This window comes from Bufo gargarizans, chromosome 2 (genome assembly GCF_014858855.1).
Source record: "Bufo gargarizans isolate SCDJY-AF-19 chromosome 2, ASM1485885v1, whole genome shotgun sequence".
NCBI classification, from domain to species: domain Eukaryota; kingdom Metazoa; phylum Chordata; class Amphibia; order Anura; family Bufonidae; genus Bufo; species Bufo gargarizans.
Window position 1 is genome coordinate 618,745,569 of NC_058081.1, and position 25,174 is coordinate 618,770,742.

Below are 25,174 nucleotides of genomic sequence, written 5' to 3' on the forward strand. Positions count from 1 at the left end.
ATTATGCTGCCAGTAGGTTGCGAATTGAATATGTCAAATGAAAACACTCAGGTCATTTCTATCATTTAGTCCCAAAGGACCTAAGGCATCAGCTCTCATTATCCATCTTGATTCCCTTTGCAGGAGAGCCCAGTGCCTGTTCCCACCTCGGGGCATAAATGGCACCTGCTCTATCCCAGAAAAGGAAATACATTGCAGATTTCCACCGTGCACATTGTGGACATGTTCAATAAGCCTGGTGCATTCTTTTCCTGTCTTTACTTTCAATAGTTTTTTATTATCAGAGTATTGGCTCATGCCGAAAAATGAAACAACATATACAGTATAGGCAATAATAAGAGTCACTGAGCACAGTACTCCTGTTTTTTGTGTAAGTACAAAATTAAGCCGTACAGACAGGTATAATTTTCCATAGCAAAATTATGTCATAAAAAGTTTAACTAATAAACTTATAATCAAACAATAATCATACAATAAATCATACAATAAATCATACAATAAGTTGTGCCGCGTCTTCAATTCAACATAGTATACAATTGCAATCTTCGTACGAGACATTATATACTACATGTGTGTTTCCACTTACTTCCCACCATTTATATTATTCTGCATCTCCGGACAGTGATCCCTCCAGGCATCCCACTTCAAGTCGTGTTTTTCAACCTGAAAGGTTCGATGAGCTAATATGTATTCATATTTAGTGGTATTGACCGCACTAATGATCTCTCGAAGATCAGGGATATTAGTGCTTTTCCAATTCCTTGTGATTGCTATTTTAGTAGCTATTAGTAGGTGTAATACTATAGTTCTATACTTAAAAGGAATGTTGTTCAGCTCCACCAGAAGCAAAGCTAGAGCTGGATCTGGAGGGATCATATATCCCACAATCCCAGACACCTCAGAAAACACTTGAGACCAGAGAGAGTAAATATTAGGACATTGCCAAAGTATATGCAACAGTGTACCTTTATGTCCACAATTCCTCCAACAGTTTATGTTAGTGTTTGGAAAAAATGTGTGTAACCTAGCAGGGGTGTAGTACCATCTCAAGGTTGTTTTGAGAAAAGTTTCTAGATGTGAGGAGTAGAGTTGAGCGGACACCTGGATGTTCGGGTTCGAGAAGTTCGGCCGAACCTTCCGGAAATGTTCGGGTTCGGGATCCGAACCCGATCCGAACTTCGTCCAGAACCCGAACCCCATTGAAGTCAACGGGGACCCGAACTTTTCGGCACTAAAAAGGCTGTAAAACAGCCCAGGAAAGAGCTAGAGGGCTGGAAAAAGGCAGCAACATATAGGTAAATCCCCTGCAAACAAATGTGGATAGGGAAATGAATTAAAATAAAAATAAAATAAATAAAAATTAAACAATATCAATTGGAGAGAGGTCCCATAGCAGAGAATCTGGCTTCACGTCACCCACCACTGGAACAGTCCATTCTCAGATATTTAGGCCCCGGCACCCAGGCAGAGGAGAGAGGTCCAGTAACAGAGGATCTGGCTTCATGTCAGCAGAGAATCAGTCTGCATGTCATAGCAGAGAATCAGGCTTCACGTCAGCCACCACTGCAACAGTCCATTGTCATATATTTAGGCCCAGCACCCAGGCAGAGGAGAGCGGTCCCATAACAGAGAATCTGTCTTCATGTCAGCAGAGAATCAGTCTGCATGTCATAGCAGAGAATCAGGCTTCACGTCAGCCACCACTGCAACAGTCCATTGGCATATATTTAGGCCCAGCACCCAGGCAGAGGAGAGAGGTCCCGTAACAGAGGATCTGGCTTCATGTCAGCAGAGAATCAGTCTGCATGTCATAGCAGAGAATCAGGCTTCATGTCAGCCACCACTGCAACAGTCCATTGGCATATATTTAGGCCCAGCACCCAGGCAGAGGAGAGAGGTCCCGTAACAGAGGATCTGGCTTCATGTCAGCAGAGAATCAGTCTGCATGTCATAGCAGAGAATCAGGCTTCACGTCAGCCACCAGTGCAACAGTCCATTGTCATATATTTAGGCCCAGCACACAGGCAGAGGAGAGAGGTCCCGTAACAGAGAATCTGTCTTCATGGCAGCAGAGAATTAGTCTGCATGTCATAGCAGAGAATCAGGCTTCACGTCAGCCACCACTGCAACAGTCCATTGTCAGATATTTAGGCCCAGCACCCAGGCAGAGGAGAGAGGTCCCGTAACAGAGAATCTGTCTTCATGTCAGCAGAGAATCAGTCTGCATGTCATAGCAGAGAATCAGGCTTCACGTCACCCAACATTGGAACAGTCCATTGGCATATATTTAGGCCCAGGCACCCAGGCAGAGGAGAGAGGTCCCGTAACAGAGAATCTGTCTTCATGTCAGCAGAGAATCAGTCTGCATGTCATAGCAGAGAATCAGGCTTCACGTCACCCAACATTGGAACAGTCCATTGGCATATATTTAGGCCCAGCACCCAGGCAGAGGAGAGAGGTCCCGTAACAGAGGATCTGGCTTCATGTCAGCAGAGAATCAGTCTGCATGTCATAGCAGAGAATCAGGCTTCACGTCAGCCACCACTGCAACAGTCCATTGGCATATATTTAGGCCAAGCACCCAGGCAGAGGAGAGAGGTCCCGTAACAGAGAATCTGTCTTCATGTCAGCAGAGAATCAGTCTGCATGTCATAGCAGAGAATCAGGCTTCACGTCAGCCACCACTGCAACAGTCCATTGTCATATATTTAGGCCCAGCACCCAGGCAGAGGAGAGAGGTCCCGTAACAGAGAATCTGTCTTCATGTCAGCAGAGAATCAGTCTGCATGTCATAGCAGAGAATCAGGCTTCACGTCAGCCACCACTGCAACAGTCCATTGTCAGATATTTAGGCCCAGCACCCAGGCAGAGGAGAGAGGTCCCGTAACAGAGAAACTGTCTTCATGTCAGCAGAGAATCAGTCTGCATGTCATAGCAGAAAATCAGGCTTCACGTCAGCCACCAGTGCAACAGTCCATTGGCATATATTTAGGCCCAGGCACCCAGGCAGAGGAAAGAGGTCCCGTAACAGAGAATCTGTCTTCATGTCAGCAGAGAATCAGTCTGCATGTCATAGCAGAGAATCAGGCTTCACGTCACCCAACATTGGAACAGTCCATTGGCATATATTTAGGCACAGGCACCCAGACAGAGGAGAGAGGTCCCGTAACAGAGAATCTGTCTTCATGTCAGCAGAGAATCAGTTTGCATGTCATAGCAGAGAATCAGGCTTCACGTCAGCCACCACTGCAACAGTCCATTGGCATATATTTAGGCCCAGCACCCAGGCAGAGGAGAGAGGTCTCGTAACAGAGGATCTGGCTTCATGTCAGCAGAGAATCAGTCTGCATGTCATAGCAGAGAATCAGGCTTCACGTCAGCCACCACTGCAACAGTCCATTGTCAGATATTTAGGCCCAGCACACAGGCAGAGGAGAGAGGTCCCGTAACAGAGAATCTGCCTTCATGTCAGCAGAGAATATGTCTGCATGTCATAGCAGAGAATCAGGTTTCACGTCAGCCACCACTGCAACAGTCCATTGGCATATATTTAGGCCCAGCACACAGGCAGAGGAGAGAGGTCCCGTAACAGAGAATCTGTCTTCATGTCAGCAGAGAATTAGTCTGCATGTCATAGCAGAGAATCAGGCTTCACGTCAGCCACCACTGCAACAGTCCATTGTCAGATATTTAGGCCCAGCACCCAGGCAGAGGAGAGAGGTCCCGTAACAGAGAATCTGTCTTCATGTCAGCAGAGAATCAGTCTGCATGTCATAGCAGAGAATTAGGCTTCACGTCAGCCACCAGTGCAACAGTCCATTGTCATATATTTAGGCCCAGCACCCAGGCAGAGGAGAGAGGTCCCGTAACAGAGGATCTGGCTTCATGTCAGCAGAGAATCAGTCTGCATGTCATAGCAGAGAATCAGGCTTCACGTCAGCCACCACTGCAACAGTCCATTGGCATATATTTAGGCCCAGCACACAGGCAGAGGAGAGAGGTCCCGTAACAGAGAATCTGTCTTCATGTCAGCAGAGAATTAGTCTGCATGTCATAGCAGAGAATCAGGCTTCACGTCAGCCACCACTGCAACAGTCCATTGTCAGATATTTAGGCCCAGCACCCAGGCAGAGGAGAGAGGTCCCGTAACAGAGAATCTGTCTTCATGTCAGCAGAGAATCAGTCTGCATGTCATAGCAGAGAATCAGGCTTCGCGTCACCCAACATTGGAACAGTCCATTGGCATATATTTAGGCCCCGGCACCCAGACAGAGGAGAGGTTCATTCAACTTTGGGTAGCCTCGCAATATAATAGTAAAATGAAAATAAAAATAGGATTGAATGAGGAAGTGCCCTGGAGTACAATCATTTATGGTTAAGGGGAGGTAGTTAATGTCTAATCTGCACAAGGGATGGACAGGTCCTGTGGGATCCATGCCTGGTTAATTTTTATGAACGTCAGCTTGTCCACATTGGCTGTAGACAGGCGGCTGCGTTTGTCTGTAATGACGCCCCCTGCCGTGCTGAATACACGTTCAGACAAAACGCTGGCCGCCGGGCAGGTCAGCACCTCCAAGGCATAAAAGGCTAGCTCTGGCCACGTGGACAATTTAGAGACCCAGAAGTTGAATGGGGCCGAACCATCAGTCAGTACGTGGAGGGGTGTGCACACGTACTGTTCCACCATGTTAGTGAAATGTTGCCTCCTGCTAACACGTTGCGTATCAGGTGGTGGTGCAGTTAGCTGTGGCGTGTTGACAAAACTTTTCCACATCTCTGCCATGCTAACCCTGCCCTCAGAGGAGCTGGCCGTGACACAGCTGCCTTGGCGACCTCTTGCTCCTCCTCTGCCTTAGCCTTGGGCTTCCACTTGTTCCCCTGTGACATTTGGGAATGCTCTTAGTAGCGCATCTACCAATGTGCGCTTGTACTCGCGCATCTTCCTATTACGCTCCAGTGCAGGAAGTAAGGTGGGCACATTGTCTTTGTACCGTGGATCCAGCAAGGTGGCAACCCAGTAGTCCGCACACGTTAAAATGTGGGCAACTCTGCTGTCGTTGCGCAGGCACTGCAGCATGTAGTCGCTCATGTGTGCCAGGCTGCCCAGGGGTAAGGACAAGCTGTCCTCTGTGGGAGGCGTATCGTCATCGTCCTGCCTTTCCCCCCAGCCACGCACCAGTGATGGGCCCGAGCTGCGTTGGGTGCCACCCCGCTGTGACCATGCTACATCCTCATCCTCATCCACCTCCTCCTCATCCTCGTCCTCCTCGTCCTCCAGTAGTAAGCCCTGGCTGGCCACATTTGTACCTGGCCTCTGCTGTTGCAAAAAAACTCCCTCTGAGTCACTTCTAAGAGACTGGCCTGAAAGTGCTAAAAATGACCCCTCTTCCTCCTCCTCCTCCTCCTCCTGGGCCACCTCCTCTTCCATCATCGCCTTAAGTGTTTTCTCAAGGAGACATAGAAGTGGTATTGTAACGCTGATAACGGCGTCATCGCCACTGGCCATGTTGGTGGAGTACTCGAAACAGCGCAACAGGGCACACAGGTCTCGCATGGAGGCCCAGTCATTGGTGGTGAAGTGGTGCTGTTCCGCAGTGCGACTGACCCGTGCGTGCTGCAGCTGAAACTCCACTATGGCCTGCTGCTGCTCGCACAGTCTGTCCAGCATGTGCAAGGTGGAGTTCCACCTGGTGGGCACGTCGCATATGAGGCGGTGAGCGGGAAGGCCGAAGTTACGCTGTAGCGCAGACAGGCGAGCAGCGGCAGGATGTGAACGCCGGAAGCGCGAACAGACGGCCCGCACTTTATGCAGCAGCTCTGACATGTCGGGGTAGTTGTGAATGAACTTCTGCACCACCAAATTCAGCACATGCGCCAGGCAAGGGATGTGCGTCAAACCGGCTAGTCCCAGAGCTGCAACGAGATTTCGCCCATTATCGCACACCACCAGGCCGGGCTTGAGGCTCACCGGCAGCAACCACTCGTCGGTCTGTTGTTCTATACCACGCCACAACTCCTGTGCGGTGTGGGGCCTGTCCCCCAAACATATGAGTTTCAGAATGGCCTGCTGACGTTTACCCCGGGCTGTGCTGAAGTTGGTGGTGAAGGTGTGTGGCTGACTGGATGAGCAGGTGGAAGAAGAGGAGGAGGAAGCCTGAGTAGGAGGAGGTGGCAACAGGAGGCAAAGAATGTTGCCCTGCGATCCTTGGCGGCGGAAGGACGTGCGCCAAACAGCTCTCCGCCTGGGGCCCAGCTGCCACTACATTTACCCAGTGTGCAGTTAGGGAGATATAGCGTCCCTGGCCGTGCTTACTGGTCCACGTATCTGTGGTTAGGTGGACCTTGCTACAGATGGCGTTGCGCAGTGCACACTTGATTTTATCGGATACTTGGTTGTGCAGGGAAGGCACGGCTCTCTTGGAGAAGTAGTGCCGGCTGGGAACAACATACTGTGGGACAGCAAGCGACATGAGCTGTTTGAAGCTGTCTGTGTCCACCAGCCTAAATGACAGCATTTCATAGGCCAGTAGTTTAGAAATGCTGGCATTCAGGGCCAGGGATCGAGGGTGGCTAGGTGGGAATTTACGCTTTCTCTCAAATGTTTGTGAGATGGAGAGCTGAACGCTGCCGTGTGACATGGTTGAGATGCTTGGTGACGGAGGTGGTGGTGGTGTTGGTGGTACATCCCTTGTTTGCTGGGCGGCAGGTGCCAACGTTCCTCCAGAGGCGGAGGAAGAGGCCGAGGCGGCAGCAGCAGAAGAGGCCGACGCGGCAGCAGCAGAATAGGCCGAGGCGGCAGCAGCAGAAGAGGTAGCAGGGGGAGCCTGAGTGACTTCCTTGTTTTTAAGGTGTTTACTCCACTGCAGTTCATGCTTTGCATGCAGGTGCCTGGTCATGCAGGTTGTGCTAAGGTTCAGAACGTTAATGCCTCGCTTCAGGCTCTGATGGCACAGCGTGCAAACCACTCGGGTCTTGTCGTCAGCACATTGTTTGAAGAAGTGCCATGCCAGGGAACTCCTTGAAGCTGCCTTTGGGGTGCTCGGTCCCAGATGGCGGCGGTCAGTAGCAGGCGGAGTCTCTTGGCGGCGGGTGTTCTGCTTTTGCCCACTGCTCCCTCTTTTGCTACGCTGTTGGCTCGGTCTCACCACTGCCTCTTCCTCCGAACTGTGAAAGTCAGTGGCACGACCTTCATTCCATGTGGGGTCTAGGACCTCATCGTCCCCTGCATCGTCTTCCACCCAGTCTTGATCCCTGACCTCCTGTTCAGTCTGCACACTGCAGAAAGACGCAGCAGTTGGCACCTGTGTTTCGTCATCATCAGAGACTTGCTGAGGTGGTATTCCCATGTCCTCATCATCAGGAAACATAAGTGGTTGTGCGTCAGTGCATTCTATGTCTTCCACCGCTGGGGAAGGGCTAGGTGGATGCCCTTGGGAAACCCTGCCAGCAGAGTCTTCAAACAGCATAAGAGACTGCTGCATAACTTGAGGCTCAGACAGTTTCCCTGATATGCATGGGGGTGATGTGACAGACTGATGGGGTTGGTTTTCAGGCGCCATCTGTGCGCTTTCTGCAGAAGACTGGGTGGGAGATAATGTGAACGTGCTGGATCCACTGTCGGCCACCCAATTGACTAATGCCTGTACCTGCTCAGGCCTTACCATCCTTAGAACGGCATTGGGCCCCACCATATATCGCTGTAAATTCTGGCGGCTACTGGGACCTGAGGTAGTTGGTACACTAGGACGTGTGGATGTGGCAGAACGGCCACGTCCTCTCCCAGCACCAGAGGGTCCACTAACACCACCACGACCATGTCCACGTCCGCGTCCCTTACTAGATGTTTTCCTCATTGTTATCGTTCACCACAACACCAAAAATATTATTTGGCCCAATGTATTGAATTCAAATTCAGGCCTTTTTTTACAGACACCTAACACTATCTGGCTATCTATTTAGGTACCGTATTACACTAATACAGGCACAGCAGTAACCACAGATTTAGCTGACTATGAATTTGAGGCCTAGTATTTAGGCTCTGGGTGACAGGTATACGTTTTACGGACAGAATTAGACTGGGATATTTCACAGTAGCGTGTGTGTGAAGTTATTGAGAATGACCCTATCAGCACCTTGATTCTGATATACCCTTTTAGGGATGTATTTAAAGTAGGCCTGATACAGCAGAAACCACTAAATTAGGAAATTGCTAAATTGGGAATTGTATTTCAACCCAGAACAAAAAAATGTGCTTTGACGGACACTAAATAACTTGCCCAGCCACAACAGTACAGCAGTAACGACAGATTTAGCTGGATATAAATTTGAGGCCTAGTATTTAGGCGCTGGGTGACAGGTATAGGTTTACTGACAGAAATAGACTTGGAAATGCACAGTAGCGTGTGTGTGAAGTTATTCAGAATGACCCTATGCGCACCTTTAATGGTCTTACCTTCTCACTGTTCTCCTTCGTTTGACATGTGCTGGCGGCCATCTTGGTTTCTGGGTTTCTTGTAGCCTCCCACCCTGCGGCTCCTCCTTCCCACTGGGAGGAGCTGGATGCCTAGCTCATATATATAGAAGGTCTGTGGCTTCAGTTCCTTGCTTGGTCCTCCTGTGTTCACATGCTTCTAAGACTGCTGCTGCTTCTGGTTCCTGATCCTGGCCTCGTCTGACTACCCCGTTGGTTCCTGATCCTGGCTTCGTCTGACTACCCCGTTGGTTCCTGATCCTGGCTTCGTCTGACTACCCCGTTGGTTCCTGATCCTGGCTTCGTCTGACTACCCCGTTGGTTCCTGATCCTGGCTTCGTCTGACCACCCTCCTGGTTCCTGACCTCTGTCTACGCAAGACCCTGCTTCGGTTTAGCCATCCGTTTGGACTTTTGCTACGGCTTGATTTCCAATAAAGCCTTCTTATTTCCACTCATCTCTGTTGTACGTCTGGTTCATGGTTCCATGACAGCACCTTGAATATTATAGACCCTTTTAGGGATAACTTTCAAATAGCTCTGATACAGCAGAAACCACTAAATTAGGAAATTGCTAAATTGGGAATTGTATTTCAACCCAGAACAAAAAATGTGCTTTGATGGACACTAAATAACTTGCCCAGCCACAACAGTACAGCAGTAACAACAGATTTAGCTGAATATAAATTTGAGGCCTAGTATTTAGGCGCTGGTTGACAGGTATAGATTTACTGACAGAATTAGACTTGGAAATGCACAGTAGCGTGTGTGTGAAGTTATTCAGAATGACCCTATGTGCACCTTGAATATTACATACCCTTTTAGGGATAGATTTCAAATAGCTCTGATGCAGCAGAAACCACTAAATTATGAAATTGCTAAATTGGGAATTGTATTTCAACCCAGAACAAAAACTGTGCTTTGACGGACACTAAATAACTTGACCAGCCACACCAGTAATGACAGATTTAGCTGACTATAAATTTGAGGCCTATTCTTTAGGCGCTGGGTGACAGGTATAGGTTTACTGACAGAATTCGACTTGGAAATGCACAGTAGCGCATGTGTGAAGTTATTCAGAATGACCCTATGTGCACCTTGAATCTGATATACCCTATTAAGGATAAATTTAAAGTAGGCCTGATACAGCAGAAACCACTAAATTAGGAAATTGCTAAATTGGGAATTGTATTTCAACCCAGAACAAAAACTGTGCTTTGACGGACACTAAATAACTTGACCAGCCATACCAGTAACGACAGATTTAGCTGACTATAAATTTGAGGCCTATTCTTTAGGCCATGGGTGACAGGTATAGGTTTACTGACAGAATTCGACTTGGAAATGCACAGTAGCGTGTGTGTGAAGTTATTCATAATGACCCTATGTGCACCTTGAATCTGATATACCCTTTTAGGGATAAATTTAAAGTAGGCCTGATACAGCAGAAACCACAAAATTAGGAAATTGCTAAATTGGGAATTGTATTTCAACCCAGAACAAAAAATGTGCTTTGACGGACACTAAATAACTTGACCAGCCAAACCAGTAACGACAGATTTAGCTGGATATAAACTTGAGGCCTAGTATTTAGGCGCTGGGTGACAGGTATACGTTTACTGACAGAATTAGACTGGGATATGGCCAAAAAATAACCACACTATTGATAGTTAAATGCACTTGGTGTGACAGCTTGCCTAACCACACTACTGAGGGTTAAATGCACTTGGTAACAGGCGCAGCTTGCCCCTGATGTAGTATATGGCCAAAAAATAAACAGACTATTGCTGGTTAAATGCACTTGGTGTGACAGCTTCACCCTGATGTAGGATTTAGCCAAAAAACAACCACACCATTGAGGGTTAAATGCACTTGGTGACAACTTGCCCCTGATGTAGTATATGGCCAAAAAATAAACAGACTATTGCTGGTTAAATGCACTTGGTGTGACAGCTTCACCCTGATATTAGGATTTAGCCAAAAAACAACCACACCATTGAGGGTTAAATGCACTTGGTGGCAGCTTGTGCTGGCGCAACACAAAACACAAAATGGCCACCGATCACCCCAGAAAAAAGTGACTGAAAAACGCTCTGGGCAGCCTAAAAACAGTGAGCAATTCAATAGCAGCAGTTCAATCATCCACAGCTGCAGATCGATCACTGGATGGAGTCTTTTGGAGGAGTTAATCAGCCTAATCTTGCCCTACTGTCGCAGCTGCAACCTCTCCCTACGCTAATCAGAGCAGAGTGATGGGCGGCGCTATGTGACTCCAGCTTAAATAGAGGCTGGGTCACATGGTGCTCTGGCCAATCACAGCCTTGCCAATAGTAGGCATGGCTGTGACGGCCTCTTGGGGCAAGTAGTATGACGCTTGTTGATTGGCTGCTTTGCAGCCTTTCAAAAAGCGCCAATAAAGCGACGAACACCAAACCCGAACCCGGACTGTTACGAAAATGTCCGGGTTCGGGTCCGTGTCACGGACACCCCAAAATTCGGTACGAACCCGAACTATACAGTTCGGGTTCGCTTATCCCTAAACAACACCCATTTTTGGCACTATCCTACATCTGGGGCCTTTGCAGCATTTGTCAGTGTAGAATACAAGCTTGAAATACTGCAATAATTTTCTGGGTTTAAAAAAATATATATATCAATTTTTGGCAATACCCTATATCTGGGGCCTATGCTGCATTTGTTATTGTTAAATAAAAGCTTAAAATGCTGTGATAATATTCTGGGTTTAAAAAAACACCTATTTTTGCAAAATCCTACATCTGGTGCCTTTGCAGAATTTGTCAGTGTAAAATACATGCTTGAAATAATTTTGTGGGTTTAAAAAACACACATTTTTGGCAATACCCTACATCTAATGCCTTTAAAGCATTTGTCAGTGTGAAATACAAGCTTGAAATACTGCAATAATTTACTGGGTTTAAAAAAAAATATAATGTTGGCAATACCCTACATCTGGGGCCTATGCTACATTTGTTACTGTGAAATAATAGCTTGAAATATTGCAATAATATTCTGAGTTTAAAAAAACACACATTTTTGGCAATATCCTACAACTGGGGCCTTTGCAGCATTTGTCAGTGTGAAATACAAGCTTGCAATACAGAAATAATTTTCTGGGTTTTAAAAAAACATCCATTTTTGGCAATACCCTACATCTGGGGACTATACTGCATTTGTTATTGTGTAATACAAGCTTGAAATACTGCGATAAGAGCGCCAGACGTGAATGGCTGTGTGCGTCTGAGCTCCGTCTTGCTGACATATCTTTACAGCAGCTAACGTTAGCTACACCGGCTGGAACATGGTAAAAATAGGTCACCCAAGATCAGGAGAACCTTCCCATCACCAGAAAGCTTCCGTGGCCAGTGGCAAGATGGACAAGTTTATCAAAAAAGCGGCGTCCATACACGTTGCTAAAGAATCCAAGATGGCGCCGGTCACATAGTTCGAGCCTGAGGAAGAGAGCCATGACAATGCGGAGAGAGAAAGCGGAGGAGATACCTGAAGTCGGCCCTGACAAAAGCCTTGAAACCTTTGGTGAGCGAACTGTCGTCCCTGCGTCAAGACATCAGGCATGTAGGGGTTAGGGTGGAAGATCTAGAGACTGCCCACACCGCCATGCTGGAGTTGCAAACGGCTGCTTTAAACAGCTTGCACTCCATGCAAAACCACCTCAATTCAATGCACTCCGCACTGGAGGACCAGGAAAATCGGGGTAGGAGGAATTCCGCGGCCTATCAGAATCCATACTTACCTCCGAAATCCCTGAGGCAATACTGGCTCTTTGTGAGCTGCTTCTGGGCCCAGATCACCCTGCCCCAATAATTGAAAGAGCCCATAGAGCTCTTTGCCCAAAACCTAACCCGACTGAACCTCCCAGAGACATAATTTGTCGCTTCTTAAACATCCAAGATAAAGAAGCCATATTAGAATGCGCCAGAAAGATACAAAAAGTGATGTTTAGAGATCAAAGAATATACATCTATCAAGATCTGGCTCCTATTACCCTGAAAAAGCGCAAAGCTCTCAAGCTCCTGACAGAGTGGCTCATTCACCATGAAATCCTTTATCGCTGGACTTTCCCATTTGGCCTTTCGTTCCTTTACAAGGGGATTCGGATCACTATAAGAAATCATGCTGACCTCGAGCAAGCTTTTCAACATCTGGAGATTCCCAGTATGGAAATCGATAATTGGGACTTTATTCAAGATGTCACCTCCCTCCCAGAAGTTTCTAAACCAAACCCATTTGAACCCAGGTGTACCCCAAAAGCTCAACGCCCGAAGAAGAAGGCCAACTCCTTAACACCTTGAGTATTTGCTGCAAAGGACTTTAGCTTTTTCCCTCCTTCTTCTTCTTTCCCTCCCCCCCCCCTTCCTCCTTTTACAATATGCAATATATGGTAAAGATATGTTCTTATTAGGGTTTTCAGACCAATATTTCCCCCATTGATGAAGTTGTAGATTTACTGCTTACATTTTTTGTTTATTTTTTCTAGTTACATTGTTCTCTGTGTAATTACGTAATTTTGTCTTCCCACACACATTTTCCTTAGCTGGCTCGGCCTCTCCTGATGTCCCAGATGGCTGACCTATGTATTGCCTCTTATAATGTAAGGGGCTTTAATTCCCCTTCTAAAAAGAGGCAGGTATTTGGGATGCTGAGGAGAGACTGAGCCACAGTGGTGTTTCTACAGGAAACGCACCTGAAGACAGGTCACTATCCTAACCTCACATACTCCTATTTTTCACAATGGTACCATAGTGGCTCCAACTCATCCAACTCTATAGGAGTTAGTATAGGTTTGCAAAAGATAATTCAATTTCAATTGCTTAATCAGTGCATTGATCGCGAGGGAAGATACTTAATGCTAAAAGGGAAGATCCTCCAACGTTTATATACCTTTATAAATGTGTATGTCCCAAATACTAGGCGAATCCCCTGGTTAAAAAACATACTAGACAAAATTAGCTCCTTTAGTGAGGGCACCCTCGTACTAATGGAGATTTCAACCTGGTATTAAACCCCCTTCTAGACTCATCCTCTGGGAAATCCGCCCACTCCCAATCCGCCCTTCGCTCTTTGACCTCTAAATTACGGAAGGCTTATCTTATAGATGTATGGCGCACTCTACACCCGGACACTAAGGACTACACCTTTTTTCATCAGTTCATGGCTCTTACCAACGTCTGGACTATTTTTTTAATATCCAAGGATCACCTCCAATATTGCAAAGAGGCAAACATAGGCAATATTCTCCTCTCTGACCACTGCCCTACATACTTATCCCTATCCACCCTGAGGAAAAACAACCCCTTTGTCACTTGGCAATTTAATGAACAACTACTAGGGAATCCAGAAGCCAAATCCAAAATACAAATAGCTCTAAAGGAATATTTCCAGCTAAATGTTTATCCTGAAGTCTCCCCTCAGACCCTATGGGATGCTCATAAAGCGTTTTTGAGAGGCCAGTGTTGGTGCCCACCTCAAGAAAATTAGAAATCAACAGATTGATGATCTCCATGAGAAAATCAATCGTTTAGAGAGAACCCATAAAATCTCCCTACTAAAATCACACTTAGATGAGCTAAACAACTATACGCACTCTCTTAAAAACCTGCTGAACTCCCAATCAGCAAAATATTATCTTAACTCACAGCAAAAGATTTTTGCTCATGGAAACAAAGCTTCCAAATTTGTTATTCAGAGAGTTAAAAAGAGAAAAACAAACAATTTTGTGCATAAACTTACAAACCCCTCAGGGCTGCCTATTTTTGACTCAAACCAAATTGCAACACAATTTAGAGATTTTTACAAATCCCTCTATAATTTGGAGGGGACTCACCATACATATAACACAACAGAGCCCTTGTCACCTCCCTCCTCCTTTTTGGAGAAGCTGCAACTTCCTTCTCTCTCTGAAGAAGACAAGAAGCTTTTGGCCTCTCCTTTTACCTCAGACGAACTTATGGATGTTATCCGTAGATCCCCAAAAACCCGTTTGGAACAAAACTCCCCCTTTAACGGGTCTCTTCCCCACCTAACATACTTAGGAATCAAAATAAGTAATGATCCCTCCCAACTTTTTTCATTAAACTATATCCCTCTGTTGAATCATATCTCTGACACCCTCAAAAATCTTGACCTCCCGATACTCTCATGGTTTGGTAGGAAAAATATTGTCACATCCTTAGTTTTACCCAAGCTGACATACTTGCTACAGATCCTTCCAATTCCAATCCCATCTAAATACTATGCCTCTCTTAGATCACTATTCAGCTCCTTCATTTGGAACAAGAAAAAAGCTCGCCTCTCCTATAAAGCCCTGTGTAGATCCATTAGGAGGTATAGCCCTTCCAGACCCAGAATTGTACGGTAAATCCGTTCTCCTCTCCAGACTTGTGGACTCAAATCCACCATCAGAGCTCTCCTGTTAGGTCATAAATGCCTTCCCCCTATACCTCCAGACGCAACCCCCTGATTAAAGCCACAATGAGTGCCTGGAAATGGCTCCAGTCCACACATTACGAGGTTCTCTTCCCTACACCACTTCTCCAGGTGCATGATGTCTTACAAATAGCTCCCAAAGCTCTTCTTGATAGTTTACCCATATACTTCAGAGACTCTCTCATATATCTGAGAGGATTATTCCAAGATAATATGTCTCTGTCATTGAGTGGGTTAAAGGAAAGCCTTTCAATCTCTCTTTCACTTACACTCAATAATACACTCTATTTCCTAAAGGCATACCTATCTCAACATATCTTCTTTAGATATCTAATGAGACTGCTGGGTTGGTTTGAAAGTTTGATTAGCGGATCACATGACCCCCCCCCCCCCCCCCCCCAAAATTGATATCACAGCTCTATAAAAGACTTAGATCCCCAGCCTCATTTATTCCACCATCCTTTATTGGTCTCTGGGAGAGAGACTTAAAAACGTACATTTTCCTGCAAGGAAATTGACACGATTTTAATCTTCCCACACAAATCATCGAGGAAAATGGGTACAAGATCATCACCAGATGGTACAAGACCCCGAATATTGTTTCTCTGTACTCGGTTTCTGGGAGTGACATGTGCTGGAGATGCTCCTACCTACCTGAAGACAGAGGCTCCTACCTACACATTTGGTGGGAGTGTCCCAACTCTACTTTCATGGTGGAAAACAATTTTCCAACTTAGCAACCATGTTTGCGGCGCAGACTTCCTCCCTTCTCCAGAGATAGCGCTTTTAAACGTATATCCGATTAAACATAAAACCTCTAATCTGAGCCTCTTCAAACACCTGATTTGTGCGGCCAGATTCCTCATTCCAAGATTCTGGCTATTCTCAGAAATCCCCTCTATAGAGCATTGGCTTCTAAAAGTCGACCAAATCCATAGATTTGAAGAAATATCCTCTTGGGAATTGAGAAATTTCCAGTCCTTTGCAAAAATCTGGCTTGACTGGAAAATATTCCAAAGTTTGGACATCTGATCAATCTAGAGACAGAGTCCAATAGAATGCTTACCTCTCAAACCCGCCTCTAACCTGTTCTGATCTCTGCTGGCATCTTATACTAGGAATTGATTTTTCCATGTACTTTGACCTGATATCTACCGTGACGTCTTTGTTAATTGTTGATTCCGCCTGGAAACTGCATCCTCCATATTTTTCTTATATGCTGATTTACTCAATAAAGTAAAATAAAAAAAATAAAAAGAATGAAGAGATGTTATTTCTAGAAATGAGCAAAGTTTTCAAAAATTAGGTTCGGACGATCCATTGAATACATTTTTTTAAATTTAATTTGAATTAATTTGTGATGATGCACGTTAAAAATAAACTATTTCCCGGCTCCAGAAAAAAAGAAAAAAAAGAAAGAAAATAAATACCTATATGTGTGGCCTATGTTGCATTTATTTGTGTTACATACAAGCTTGAAATACTGAAATAATATTCTGGGTTTAAAAAACAAAATCAACTATTTTTGCAATATCTTACATCTGGTGACTTTGCAGCATTTGTCAGTGTGATATAGATACTTGAAATATTGCAATAATTTTCTGGGTTTAAAAAAAACACCCATTTTTGGCAATACCCTACATCTAGGGCATATTCTGCATTTGTTAGTGTGAAATACAAGCTTGAAAAAGTGTAATAATATTCTGGGTTTAAAGAAAACACATATTTTTGCAATATCTTCCATCTGGTAACTTTCCAGCATTTGTCAGTGTGAAATACAAATTTGAAATAATGCAATAATTTTCTGGGTATAAAAAAACAAATAAACATTTTTGGCATTTTTGGCAATACCCTACATCTGTGGCCTCTGCTGCATTTGTTAGTGTGAAATACAATCTTTAAAAACTGTAATAATATTCTGGGTTTAAAAAAAAACACACCTATTTTTGCAATATCTTGCATCTGGTGAATTTGCAGCATTTGTCAATGTGAAATGCCAGCTTGAAATGCTGCAAAAATTTACTGGGTAAAAAAAGCACCCATTTTTGGCAATACCCTACACCTGGTGCCTTTGTAGCATTTGTCAATGTTAAATAGAAGCTTGAAATACTGCAATAATTTTTGGGGTTTAAAAAAATCACCCATTTTGGCAATATCCTACATCTGATGCCTTTGCAGCATTTGTCAGTGTTAAATACAAGCTTGAAATACTGCAATACTTTTCTGGGTTTAAAAAGCACCCACTTTTGGCAATACCCTACATCTGGGGCCTAGGCTGCATTTGTTAGTGTGAAATACAAGCTTGAAATACTGAGATAATATTCTGGGTTTAGAAAAAAGCACCCACTTTTGGCAATACCCTACATCTGTGGCCTATGCTGCATTTGTTAGTGAGAAATACAAGCTTGAAATACTGCAATAATTTTCTGGGTTAAAAAAAAAACACACATTTTTGGCAATATCCTATATCTGGTGCCTGTGCAGCATTTGTCAATGTGAAATATAAGCTTGAAATCCTGCAATAATTTTCTGGGTATAAAAAAGCACCCACTTTTGGCAATACCCTACACCCACTTTTGGCAATACCCTACACCCTATTCTGGGATTAAAAAAATACCAATTTTTGCCAATATCCTACATCTGGTGCTTTGCAGCAATTGTCAATGTGAAATAGAAGCTTGAAATACTGCATACATTTTCTGGGTAAAAAAAGCACCCATTTTTTTGCAATACCCTACATCTGGTGCCTTTGCAGCATTTGTCAATGTTAAATAGAAGCTTGAAATACTGCAATAATTTTCTGGGTTTAAAAAGCACCCACTTTTGGTAATACCCTACATCTGGGGCCTATGCTTCATTTGTTAGTGTGAAATACAAGCTTGAAATACTGAGATAATATACTGGGTTAAAAAAAAAAAAAAACGATTTTTGCAATATCTTACATTTGGTGCCTTTGCAGAATTTGTCAATGTTAAATAGAAGCTTGAAATACTGCAATAATTTTCTGGGTATAAAAAAGCACCCATTTTTGGCAATACTCTACATCCAGGGTCTATCCGGCATTTGTTAGTGTAAAATACAATCTTGAAATATTGCTAAAATATTCTGGGATTAAAAAAACACAAATTTTTGGCAATATCCTACATCTGGTGCCTTTGCAGAATTTCTTAGTGTGAAATACATGCTTAAAATATTGCAATCATTTTCTGGGTTTAAAAAAAACACCAATTTTTGGCAATACCCTATAGCTGTGGCCTATGCTGCATTTGTTAGTGTGAAATACAAGCTTGAAATACTGTAATAATATTCTGGGTATACCCTACATCTGGTGCCCTTCCAGCATTTGTCAATGTTAAATAGAAGCTTGAAATACTGCAATAATTTTTTGGGTTTAAAAAAACACCCATTTTGGCAATATCCTACATCTGCGATAATTTTCTGGGTTTAAAAAGCACTCACTTTTGGCAATACCCTACATCTGGGGCCTATGCTGCATTTATTAGTGTGAAATACAAGCTTGAAATATTTCCAATAATATTCTGGGTTTAAAAAAACACACATTTTTGGCAATATTCTACATCTGGTGCCTTTGCATCATTTGACTGTGTGAAATACAAGCTTGAAATACTGAGATAATATTCTGGGTTAAAAAAAAAAAAAACTATTTTTGCAATATCTAACATTTGGTGCCTTTGCAGCATTTTTCAATGTGAAATATAAGCTTGAAATAGTGCAATAACTTTCTGGGTATAAAAAAGCACCCATTTTTGGCAATACCCTACATCAGGGGCCTATCCTGCATTTATTAGTGTAAAATACAATCTTGAAATATTGCAAAAATATTCTGGGATAAAAAAATACCAATTTTTGGCAATATCCTACATCTGGTGCCTTTGCAACATTTGTCAGTGTGAAATACATGCTTGAAATATTGCAATAATTTTCTGGGTTTAAAAAAACACCTATTTTTGCAATATCTTGCATCTGGTGAATTTGCACCATTTGTCATTGTTAAATGCCAGCTTAAAATACTGCAAAAAATTTCTGGGTATAAAAAAGCACCCATTTTTGGCAATACCCTACATCTGGTGCCTTTACAGCATTTGTCAGTGTGAAATACAAGCTTGAAATACTGAGATAATATTCTGGGTTTAAAAAAAAAACACCTATTTTTGCAATATCTTACATTTGGTGCCTTTGCAGCATTTTTCTATGTGAAATATAAGCTTGAAATACTGCAATAATTTTCTGGGTATAAAAAGCACCCATTTTTGGCAATATATATATTGGAGTGGTGGAATGCACAGGAGAGCAGGTCCACAAACTATAGGGTGCCAACGGTCTCGCAGTGTCACCCCACTGATAAAGTACAGACCAAAGAAATTATATAAAAGGACTGGGCACACATACGATATTGGGTCATTTACTTTATTATGTACATTGGCAATACATGATTCAATATGATAAAATAAAATATATCTGACACAGTATGGTGACTGTTGCAGAGGGTGATCCCACAAGGTGGTATTGAAAGTATGGAACCTCTTGCAACCGTCTCCACTAAAAATCACAGCACTGTATCTGCTTGCGCTAATTCCTATTCACAACACAGCCCACGGCACCAACTGATATAAATATAAATACAATAAAATAAATTATACCATCGATTAAATTAATAAAATTGCGTATAGACTGTAAAATAAATTTAATGGATCAATTGATTGTAGCAGTATAGTTCATGAATAAATATCCACTTGGCAGTATAATTAATATCAAATGACTAAGTTCATTGTAGCAGCATGTATCAGCAACAGTGATAGTGATAATGGCAACAATTCTTTCCAATGGCAGTGGAAATTAAACAGCAAGAGTCAGCAGTGTGTTGTGTCAGATTGAAATAACTTTTCAAGATGACTCAGGTCAGATAGTTCAAAGTCAGAATGTTGAGGATAATCCCAATAAGTAGGAGCAGCATATGGCTTTGAGTCCTCAGATCGGATTTATTAAAATCTATGTGCAATAGCAGTTATGGACGGCAAAGCTCGCTGACTAACTTCCCTGGCGGCGTCCCGCTTCAGGTCAGTATTCGGAGCATGCAGTGATATTGCCGGCTTGTTAGTTGGAACAATCTTACCGGTAGTTGGAGGCTTGTACCATCCGGTGTTGGAAGCCTCTGCCGTCCTACAGGCTTTGCTCAGGTCTCCTCCTTCAATCAAGCAGGTGGCGTGTCCACAGCGTTGTCGGGTCCCTGTATATGAACCCGATTATTCAACTCTGGAACTCCGTCAGTTTTTTCTCCTTTCGAGCAAAGTTTAGCGCTGTTCCTTTTCGATGTGGTGCACTCACATGTATGTTTGGGGGGTCCGTTTTCTGGGGCCTATGTTGCATCCTACTTATTGGGATTATCCTCAATATTCTGACTTTGAACTATCTGACCCGAGTCATCTTGAAAAGTTATTTCAATCTGACACAACACACTGCTGACTCTTGCTGTTTAAATTCCACTGCCAATCAATTGATCCATTGAATTTATTATACAGTCTATACGCAATTTTATTTTTTAATCGATGGTATAATTTATTTTATTGTATTTATATTTATATCAGTTGGTGCCGTGGGCTGTGTTGTGAATAGGAATTAGCGCAAGCAGATATAGTGCTGTGATTTTTAGTGGAGACGGTCACAGGAGGTTCCATACTTTCAATACCACCTTGTGGGATCACCCTGTGCAAAAGTCACCATACTGTGTCGGATATATTTTATTATATCATATTGAATCATGTGTTGCCAATGTACTTAATAAAGTAAACGACCCAATATCTTAGGTGTGCCCAGTCCTTTTATATTATTCATTTTTGGCAGCACCCTACATCTGGGGCCTATCCGGCATTTGTTAGTGTAAAATACAATCTTGAAATATTGCAATAATTTTCTAGGTTTTAAAAAACACCCATTTTTGGCAATGACATACAAGTTTGAAATGCTGTAATAATATTCTGGGTTTAAAAAAACACAGATTTTAGACAATATATTATATCTGGTGCCTTTGCAGCAGTTTTCAGTGTGAAATACAAGCTTGAAATAATGCAATACTTTTCTGGGTTTAAAAAAACACCCATTTTTGGCAATACCCTACATCTGGGGCCTATGTTGCATTTGTCAATGTGAAATACAAGTTTGAAATATTGCAATAAAATTCTGGGTTTAAAAAAACACCCATTTTTGGTGATATCCTACATCTGGGGCCTTTCAATATTTGTCAGTGTGAAATACAAGCTTGAAATACTGCAATCATTTTCTGGTTTTAAAAAAAACATCCATTTTTGGCAATATCCTACATCTGGGGCCTATGCTGCATTTTTTTTGTGAAATACAAGCTTGAAATACTGCGATAATATTCTGGGTTTAAAAAAAAAACACCTATTTTTGCAATATCCTACATCTTGTGCCTTTGCAGCATTTGTCAGTGTGAAATAAAAGCTTGAAATACTGAGATAATATTCTGGGTTTGAAAAAAAACACCTATTTTTGTAATATTTTACATCTGTTGACTTTGCAGCATTTGTCAGTGTGAAACACATGCTTGAAATACTGCAATAATTTTCTGGGTTTAAAAAAACTCAAATTTTTGGCAATACCCTACATCTTGGGCCTATGCTGCATTTGTTAGTGTGAATTACAAACTTGAAATACTTTAATAACATTCTGGGTTTAAATAAAACACCCTATTTTGTCAATATCGTACATTTGGTGCCTTTGCTGCCTCTGTCAGTATGAAATACAAGCGTTAGGTACTGCTGTTATATTCTGTTTTTTTTTTTAAAACCCATTTTGCACAAAATACTAAATTTGTGGCATCCGTTAATCTGAAATACAAACTTGAAATACTGCAATAATATTCTGGGTTTAAAAAACACAAATTTTTGGCGATATCCTACATCTGTTGCCTTTGCAGAATTTGTCAATGTGAAATACAAGCTTTAAATATTGTAATAATATTCTATGTTAAAAAAATAAATAAACATTTTTGGCAATATCCTATATCTGGGGCCTTTGCAGAATTTGTCAGTGTGAAATACAAGCTTGAAATATAGCAATAATTTTCTGTTTTTTTAAAAAAAAAACATCCATTTTTGGCAATACCCTATATCTGGGGCCTATGCTGCATTTGTTACTGTGAAATACAGGCTTGAAATACTGCGATAATATTCTGGTTTTTAAAAAAAACACCTATATTTGCAATATCTTACATCTAGTGCCTTTGCACCATTTGTCAGTGTGAAATACATGCTTGAAATACTGCAATACTTTTCTAAGTTAAAAAAAACACCCATTTTTGACAATACCCTACTTTTGGGCCCCATTCTGCATTATTTAGTGTGACATACAAGCTTGAAATGCTGTAATAATATTCTGGGTTTAAAAAAACTCAATTTTTTGGCAATATCCTACAACTGGTGCCTTTGCACCATTTGTCAGTGTGAAATACAAGCTTGAAATACTGTAATAATATTCTGGGTTTAAATAAAACACCCAATTTTGGCAATATCCTACATTTGGTGCCTTTGCAGCATTTGTCAGTGTGAAATAAAAGCTTGAAATACTGCAATAATTTTCTGGGTTTAAAAAAATATTACATTTTAGGCAAAATACTAAATTTGAGGCCTTTGCTGCATCTGTCAGTGTAAAATACAAGCTTGAAATACTGCAATAATATTCTGGGTTTAAAAAAACACAATTTTTTTTGCAATATCCTACATCTGGGGCCTTTGCAGCTTTTGTCAGTGTGAAATACAAGCTTGAAATACTTCGATAATATTCTTGGCTTAAAAAACACCCATTTTGTGCAAAATACTAAATTTGAGGCCTTTGTTGCATCTGTCAGTGTGAAATACAAACGTTAGATACTGCTGTTATATTATGTTAATAGAAAACACCAATTACTACATTTGCTGCATTTGCTGCATCTCTCAGTCTGAAATACAAGCTTGAAATACTGCAATAATATTATTGGTTTAAAAAAATCACCCATTTTGGGCAAAATACTAAAGGTGAGGCCTTTGCTGCATCTGTCAGTGTAAAATACAAGCTTGAAATACTGCAATAATATTCTGGGCTTAAAAAAAAACACCTATTTTTGGCAATACCTTACATCAGGGGCCTTTTCAGCATTTGTCAGTGTGAAATACAAGCTTGAAATACTGCAATAATATTGTGGGATTAAAAAAATATAGATTCTTGGCAAAACGCTACATATGGGGGCTTTTCAGCATCTGTCAGTGTGAAATTCAAGCTTGAAATACTGCCATAATATTCTGTTATTAAAATAACACCCATTTTTGGCAAAATACAAAATTTGCGGCCTTTGCTGCATATCTCAGTGAAAAATACATGCGTTAGATACTGCTGTTATATTCTGTTATTAAAAAAACACCCATTTTGGGCAAAATACAAAATTTGCGGCATTATCTGCATCACTCAGTGAAAAATATACGCGTTAGATAATGCTTTTATATTCTGTTTTTAAAAAAACACCCATTTTGGGCAAAATACTAAATTTGCAGCCTTTGCTGCATCTGTTGGGGTGAAATACACGTGTTAGATTCTGCTATTATATTCTGTTATTAAAAAACACCCATTTTCGGGGGAAATACTAAATTTGTGGCCTTTGCTGCATCTGTCACTGTGAAATACTCATGTTAGATATTGCTGTTATATTCTGTTATTAAAAAAAACACCCATTTTGGGCAAGATCCTAAATTTGAGAAATATGAGGAGAGATTACTGCCTAACTAAAGTATGTTAAAAAAAACATTTCATTTCATTATTTTAAAAAATTGTCTTCACACCATGTGTATAGGAGTATGAAAAATTAAGGAAACCTCCTATTGCAGTCCTAGATGTGTATCTGCACTAATCCCTTTAGGGCTGTAGACCCCATAGACAGTGCTATATAGGACAGAAATATAGAAGGAGTGTTCCCTATTGGGGCTCAGTAAGGGGAAGAGAGTCAGCCTGCATGTATCAAATCTATACTGCAGTCTAATGCTCGATGCGTTTCCCTTCCGACTACTGTCGGTAATTCATCAGGAGCATTGATTCAAGTGTATGGCCAACACTATTCACTGCGACCCTGATGGTGGGTGCGCAATAATCACGCCAAACACACTTCGATCTAATTACTGACTATAACGCTGCACGCCTCTGATGGCGTGCGTGCAGCAAACAACGAGCCTCCCGACACTGTAGTGGCTGTAGCGTGCGCAAAGTATGCGCTGATTAAATGGAGATGTCTCCTCCCCTCTCACTGCCAAGCCTCTGACAGGCATCCAATAGGCGTTCGATCGCTACCAACGGCCACGCCTCCTGCTGCCGTCATCACTAACTTCTGACAGGCAGCCAATCCATGCACAGCCGCTCTCGTCGGCAACGCCTCCTCCTGTAGTCATTCTTCGCTGTGGCAGTGGGGAGTAAGTATATTTGTGACAAATGCTAGGGTTATAATCTAAACAGGGACATGAGGCCCATAAGATAGCTCCAAAATCGGATAAACCTTATGTCTGTGAATCGGAACAGGTGATGCAATACCTTCCATAGATAGTGGCCCATATTGAACAGAAATGTCAGTCACTGACACCCCTGCTAGAAACATAATGTATCTGATTCGATACTGTCTCATGGGCGGTCTCTATGTCTGGCAGGTAGAGGGAGATCACAGGTAGGGGAAACAGACAGAGAGAACGACCATATCAAATGGACAGGAGGGCAGAGGATATATAAAATACACTGCATAGTGAAGGGCAGCGCTGTTCATTCAATAAAGCATGCAAATGAAATCATCATTAAGGCCCTTTGGTTTCACTGTATTCAGTGTGAAAATCCACTGCGCTTCCTTTCTGAGGAGGAGTGTGTCAACATCTCCCCCCCTGAGAGGTGGTCACACATGTTCTATCCCCTAAAATTTGAAACAGTCTGTTGTCATGGGGTGATTGGTTGCCACATGTTGCGCAATAGTGGTATCACTATAACTTCTGATCTTAAGTAGGTGCTCCCCTATGCGTCTCCTAAACTCGCGCTTCGTTTTCCCTACATATTGTAATCCACAAATGCAGGTTGCGAGGTACACCACCCCTACTGTCTTACAATTAATAAAGGATTTGATGTTATATGTGTGTCCTGTGGTTGAGCTAGTAAAGTGTGCACCCTTCAAAATAACCTTGCAGGCTATACAATTCCCACA